At 47.6% G+C, this 6,113-nt stretch overlaps 1 long non-coding RNA gene across 3 annotated transcripts; it reads right to left on the bottom strand.

Annotated features, from left to right (window-relative positions):
• Positions 1–579: 579 nt before the first annotated feature.
• On the bottom strand, positions 580–4,883 carry LOC143269961 (uncharacterized). Of its 3 annotated transcripts, none has more exons than XR_013046777.1 (2): positions 4,267–4,883; positions 580–1,800 (listed from the first exon to the last, which is right to left on the bottom strand). It is a non-coding gene; the product is annotated as an uncharacterized LOC143269961 (long non-coding RNA). The 3 variants fall into 3 exon arrangements; XR_013046776.1 differs by lacking the exon at positions 4,267–4,883 and adding an exon at positions 3,369–3,958; XR_013046778.1 differs by lacking the exon at positions 4,267–4,883 and adding an exon at positions 2,091–3,362.
• Positions 4,884–6,113: the final 1,230 nt, after the last annotated feature.

Raw genomic sequence — 6,113 nt, 5'->3', positions numbered from 1 at the left:
ACTTTCTCAGAATGTGCATAAAGCCAGATGTTGTGAAGTGAGTATCAATGGAAATACTCAGTGTACTTCTTCAATGGAAAACTGGAGACAGAAGAGTACCTAATCGCTTCTAGGCCAGGTAACCTGGAATTGGCAGCATATAACAAGTGATCTTATCTCAAAAAAAGGGAAAGGCAAGGACCAATGCCCAAAGTTGACCTCTGACCTCTACCTATATAGCACATGGTATGTACATGCCCATAGTGATGTACATGACAGCTTACACACACCAAAGATTGCAAAGATTTAAAAGATGGTATATTTTTATTCCACAATGGTACAAAACAAACATATACTATTGGTATAACCAATCATGGGGGTAAAACTCTAAGGCATTGTGCTTAATTATGTGATAGACATAAAAAGATGAAATTATAGTATAGCTTGGTGGTTTCCAGGAATCAAGAGCATGGAAACACATGATTGCAGAAGCATGAAACAGGAAAATTAGAAGAGCGTGCTAGACAGGCTGAAAGACCCCTGGCTGAGATCTTCCTCCGGGAGAGACCCCAAACCCAAGGAACACACCGAAACCACAGATCAGATGCAAAAGCAAGAGGGTTTATTTAGACCAGGTACCTGGGGCGAAGTCTCTTGGAGGACTTGCGCGCCTTCCTAGGGCAAGGGGGACTTTTTATGGGATCCCAGGGGCAGAGGCGCGGTTACAGAAGCGAGAAGCATAGTTACAGGGTCCCTATTGGTTGTTTCAAAGAAGGCCAGGGTGAACTTGGGGTCGCATGTGTGTGGCTGATTTGGCCTTGTCCAGGCCAGCTGCTTATTCTTCAAGGCCAGGGGCCCGCCATAAAATATCAACTGTCTTACTCCCAAGGCCGCTGACCCAATTATCCCCTATCTTAGGCCCGATGGCTGGCCATAGTTATCTTTTTCTTCCAAGGCCGGCTGGCTAGTTAGTCACAGCTGTGAACTCCTGTTTTTCTGATTCCTGCAGAATGGCGTTTCTAAGGCCAAGTTATTGGGGGGCATAACATCGGCCCAACGCCCCATATCCTCATAATGGAGCGGGGGTCTTTCATTCCCCCATTTTCTTTTGTACCAAATGAAATCTTTCATTTTAGGATGGAGAATAAGGGGTTAACTCTATCTCTGACTGTCTGAGCCTCTGATATTGCTGGGTTAGGATCAAAGCCTGGGCAACAGAAACCTTATCCTTGATGAATTGCACTAATCTGTTGAGGATGTATGACCCAAACAATAAAATGAGCAGAAGGATGATTAGGGGGCCCATAATGGTGGAGACAAGGGTCGTAAACCATGGTGACCTTTGGAACTATCTTTTAAATCATTTCTGTTGAGCATGGCTACTTGGAGCTGTCTGAATTGGCCGGTCTCTATAAGGGCTGCAGTCTTGTATCTACCCAGCAGCTATTCCGCCCATGGTAATTTTTTCCAGTAACAGGGCCAGCATCAGGGAAACAGGCTCTCTGGTGATGTCCCTCCTTATGTCAGGAGGACTATTAGGGGGATCAAGGGGACCCCCGGGTGAGTCTTATCTTTAGTGGGTTTGGAGAGTGTTGAACTAGATGTCTCGGTGCCCTCAGCTTCGTCGGGTTCCTTGGCAGCCTTTACATGCGACGTGTGGACCCAAGCCGCTGTCCCGTCAACCTCGGCTCTAGGTTCCTAGATTGATGGCGTCGGACCCAGACAGAGTCCCCAATCTTGAATGGGTGAGGCACCACCGGGCGGTTCAGTTGTTCCCGGCAGGCAGGGGTTTTTACATCGTCTTTTGCATCAGTTGGAGGGCTAGTGGCAAAAGAGGAGATATCAGAGTAAAGGAAATTTACAATTGGTGGGGGAGCCCCATACATGATCTCGAACGGGGTTAGGCCATGAGGCCCAGGAGTATTCTGGGCTCGGTAAAGGGCTAGGGGGAGTAGGAGCACCCAATCTCTAGTGCCAGTTGCAAGCGTTAATTTGGTTAAAGTCTCCTTAATGGTTTTATTTGTACGTTCTACCTGTCCTAAGCTCTGGGGGCGGTATGCACAATGAAGTTTCCAATCAATCCCCAGTAGCCTGGCCACCTCCTGACTTACCTGGGAGACGAAGGCAGGCCCACTGTCTGACCCCAATATCTGGGGTATTCCATACCTGGGAAAGATGTCATCTAGGAGTTTTTTTTTTGGTTACCACGTTAGCGGTCCTTTTTCTTGGTAGGCAAGGCCTCTGTCCATCTATGATGTAAGCTTGTCGTTCGGGGCTCCATTCCGCCCCCATTTTCTTTGTTAGTTCCTGGTCCTCCGGGCTTTCATCATCCGGAGGGCCTGGGTCAGCGCGATCAGCTCTGTCTTTTGGGCCGATGTTCCAGGTGGCAGTGGTGAGGTCCAAACTATCTCCGATTCGGTGGTGACGGCTGCTCCGGCCCTCCGTTCTCCTTCTTGGAGGAAGCTGCTCCCATCCGTGTACCAGGCAGCAGGGTTGCGGGGTTGAGGGAGACAACTGGTCTGAACATCACTCGGTCTGGGGGCTGCTGGACCAGAGCTTTTACCGCATGGGAGGATAACACAGTTAATGGCTGTCCCAAAGTCAGTTTTCCTGCATCCTTGAGCAAAACAGCAATAGCGGCTTCCCCACGCAGACAGGGGGCCATCCTGCAGCTACCGGGCTTTTATGGCCCCAGTCTCTGTACCAGCATTCCATTTGCAAAGCCTGAGTTCTCGTCCACGAACAGTTCAAAGGGCTAGGACTTGTAGGGGGGTCCCTTTGGGTCCTGTCCAGATGCCAGCTGAACCTTTTTCTCGGTGGTCCTTTGATACCTCCTGTTACCTGTGGCCCCCTGGACCAAAGCTGTGCGGTCACTGAGAGAGCTTCCGGTATGGGTCAGGACTGAATGTTGAGCCCCGGTGTCCACTAGGAAGGTCACTGGCTGCCCCACAATCTTGAGAGTTAGCCTGGGCTGGGGGGGGGGCGCTCCTGGCCGTGACCTCCCCAATCCTCCAGATTGAGGACCCTTGGCTTAGGTCTCCGAGACCCTGGAGGCTTTTTTTGATCAGTCACGAGCCCAATGTCCTCTCTGTTTACAGTAAGCACTTTGTCTTTGTCAAGCAGTGTTTTTTTTTTTTTTTTTTTTTTTTTTTTTTTGATCTCCTGTCCTAATTTCCTAACTCCCTCTCTGACCTGTCCCTGAGACATTACAGTGGCCAGGACTTTTTTGTTTGTTTTTTTTCTCCCTCCGTGTCTCTCTGAGTCTTTTTTTTTTAAAAACGCGCTGCCGGCGTCTCTTTCTGGTAACCTGAGCCGAATCGGTAGGGGGTCTAGAGCCCCTTGGAGACCCGCTAAGAGCAACTGGCAATAGAGACGTAGGTGTTCCCTACCTTTGCTGGTTTGTCCCGCCTTCCTCGTAGGCGACCGGCAATTGGGGAGGAAGCAGGAAACTCATCCTCCGCTGTTTGGGGGCCGCTGCAGGAGCCGCCGGTCCCTCCGGCGCTGTCGGGGGGGGGGGGCTGAGGGGAAGAGAAACGGCTTAACCCATGGGGGAGGTTCTGTTGTCAGGAGTCTCCACATGGCAATGTATGGGACCTGGTCCGGGTGGCCATGGGGACTGGAAGCAAAAACTTTTCTCTTCACCTGTGAAATAAGACTGAGGTTAAAGGTTCCCTGACGAGGTCATCTTACATTCATTTTAACCCAATCGGCCTCGCAAAGAGTGATCCATTTTTTCTTCTTGATTACGACTCCTTCGTTGTTGGCTCGTGTCTTTACGTCTGACCAGTGTTTAAGCGTGAGGCTCAAGGGGGTGGTGGCAGTCTGTCCCATGGTTGTTTCTAGGAGGAGAACGGTTAAACAGAAAACAAGGAACGACAGACCAATATAAATAAGACTAACACTCGCTGCGCGGCTTCGGTTCCAAACCGAAAGCAAAACCAGAAAAACCGTGCCCCCAGAGGGGTCTTCAGACCGTGCCCCCAGAGGGGTCTTCAGACCGTGCCACAGAGGGCACTACAGATCGTGCCTCAGAGGGCACTACAGATCGTGCCTCAGAGGGCACTACAGATTTCCGTGGAACTTCTTTCAGGGTTCCAGATTCCCCTGGGACGTCTCCCAGGGTTCAGCGGCGAAGTCCAGGCCCGTCGGCCTCCTCTTTCAGATCCACTGACACAGACAGATTATCAGACGCAGGCGCGGAGACAAACAAACAACATTTAACATTCAGACAAACAGACAACCCTCAGACTGGACAGGGATGACATAAATCAAGGCCGGCCGGCTTACCTCCTGATGGTGGGTCGGTGGTTTCAGGGAGGGGTCTCAATCCCCGTACGGGCCACCAAATGAAAGACCCCTGGCTGAGATCTTCCTCCGGGAGAGACCCCAAACCCAAGGAACACACCGAAACCACAGATCAGATGCAAAAGCAAGAGGGTTTATTTAGACCAGGTACCTGGGGCGAAGTCTCTTGGAGGACTTGCGCGCCTTCCTAGGGCAAGGGGGACTTTTTATGGGATCCCAGGGGCAGAGGCGCGGTTACAGAAGCGAGAAGCATAGTTACAGGGTCCCTATTGGTTGTTTCAAAGAAGGCCAGGGTGAACTTGGGGTCGCATGTGTGTGGCTGATTTGGCCTTGTCCAGGCCAGCTGCTTATTCTTCAAGGCCAGGGGCCTGCCATAAAATATCAACTGTCTTACTCCCAAGGCCGCTGACCCAATTATCCCCTATCTTAGGCCCGATGGCTGGCCATAGTTATCTTTTTCTTCCAAGGCCGGCTGGCTAGTTAGTCACAGCTGTGAACTCCTGTTTTTCTGATTCCTGCAGAATGGCGTTTCTAAGGCCAAGTTATTGGGGGGCATAACATCGGCCCAACGCCCCATATCCTCATAATGGAGCGGGGGTCTTTCAAGGCATTCTACCAACTGAGCTAAATTTCCATCCCCAGTTGTAAAAGATATTTAAAATGTGAATCTTGACAAAGTAAACAAAAAATACGTTGGAATACACCTAAGCATTTCACAAAATATGTAAACTCCCATGTGTATTGTAGCACCATCTACAATGGCCAAGATGAAGGAACAACTTCAATGTTGGTAAGTGTTTGAGTATTTAGATAAAATGTAAAACATACACAAAATGGAATTATAGTCATCCTTCAGAAAGAAGAAAATCCCACAAAAGGGGCAAATCATATGGAAATGGTAATGTCATGCTAGATGAAATAACAGAGTCATGAAGGAGATTCTGCATGATTCTAATTACATGAGCAGCCTAGAAAACTTGAATCCAGCAAAGACAGTTCCCAGCTGGTTGTGAGGGAGGTGCTGTAGAGAGGCAGATCATGGTACTTGCAATCAGTGTGCAAAAGGCTTTGACTGCACAAGAAGTGTTAGATGTATACTGTACAACATAGTGCCTAGAGATAACCACATTGCATTGTATCTGCAAAAATCTCTTGAGACATATCTTGTTTAAGTAAATTAGACATTTTGAGTGAAAAAGAGAAAACAAATATTGTTTTTTTTATTATTAGGATTTCAGAAGTAATCACACAGCAAGGGTTTTCTGGTCTTTATTTATGTGAACTTTGGAAGAGTAGGGAAATTATTAAATATACTTTTTTCTGATAAAATACTGCATATCTTGTGTTTTTTTATTGCTGCCTAGTAACTAATGACTTACGTAAAATGGACATAGAGATGCCTCATGCAAACAAAATCAAGGAATCTTTTTATATAAAGAAGTTTATTTTAAAAAAATGGTCCACTAGATAAACAAAAGAGGAGAAATGCTGAGAATACCTAAGATGAAAAAAAAAAAAACATAAATAATGTGCGTTTTGGATGGATCATACTCAATTAGAAACCAGTGCCACACAAGTGGCTCATGTTTCTCAGGTAATGAAAGTATTTCTTTTGTTGCCAACATTGAACTCAGTTGGCAATAGGTCCAATGAGAAGGCAAGTGATAGGCGTAAACCAACTGCCATAGGGTTGAGTACTGAACAAATATTCTTATACATTGGCGTTTTTCATTTTGTAAATTAAAATGTATAGCGCTGTCTCTCACAGCCTCCAAGGAGAATAGAGTGAGATTTCAAACATGCCTGTTTTGTATTTCCAGTGTGCGATG

Source organism: Peromyscus maniculatus, chromosome 21 (genome assembly GCF_049852395.1).
Source record: "Peromyscus maniculatus bairdii isolate BWxNUB_F1_BW_parent chromosome 21, HU_Pman_BW_mat_3.1, whole genome shotgun sequence".
Taxonomy (NCBI): Eukaryota; Metazoa; Chordata; class Mammalia; order Rodentia; family Cricetidae; genus Peromyscus; species Peromyscus maniculatus.
Note: the sequence above shows the minus strand (reverse complement) of the source record. Positions and strands in the feature narration are given on the sequence as shown.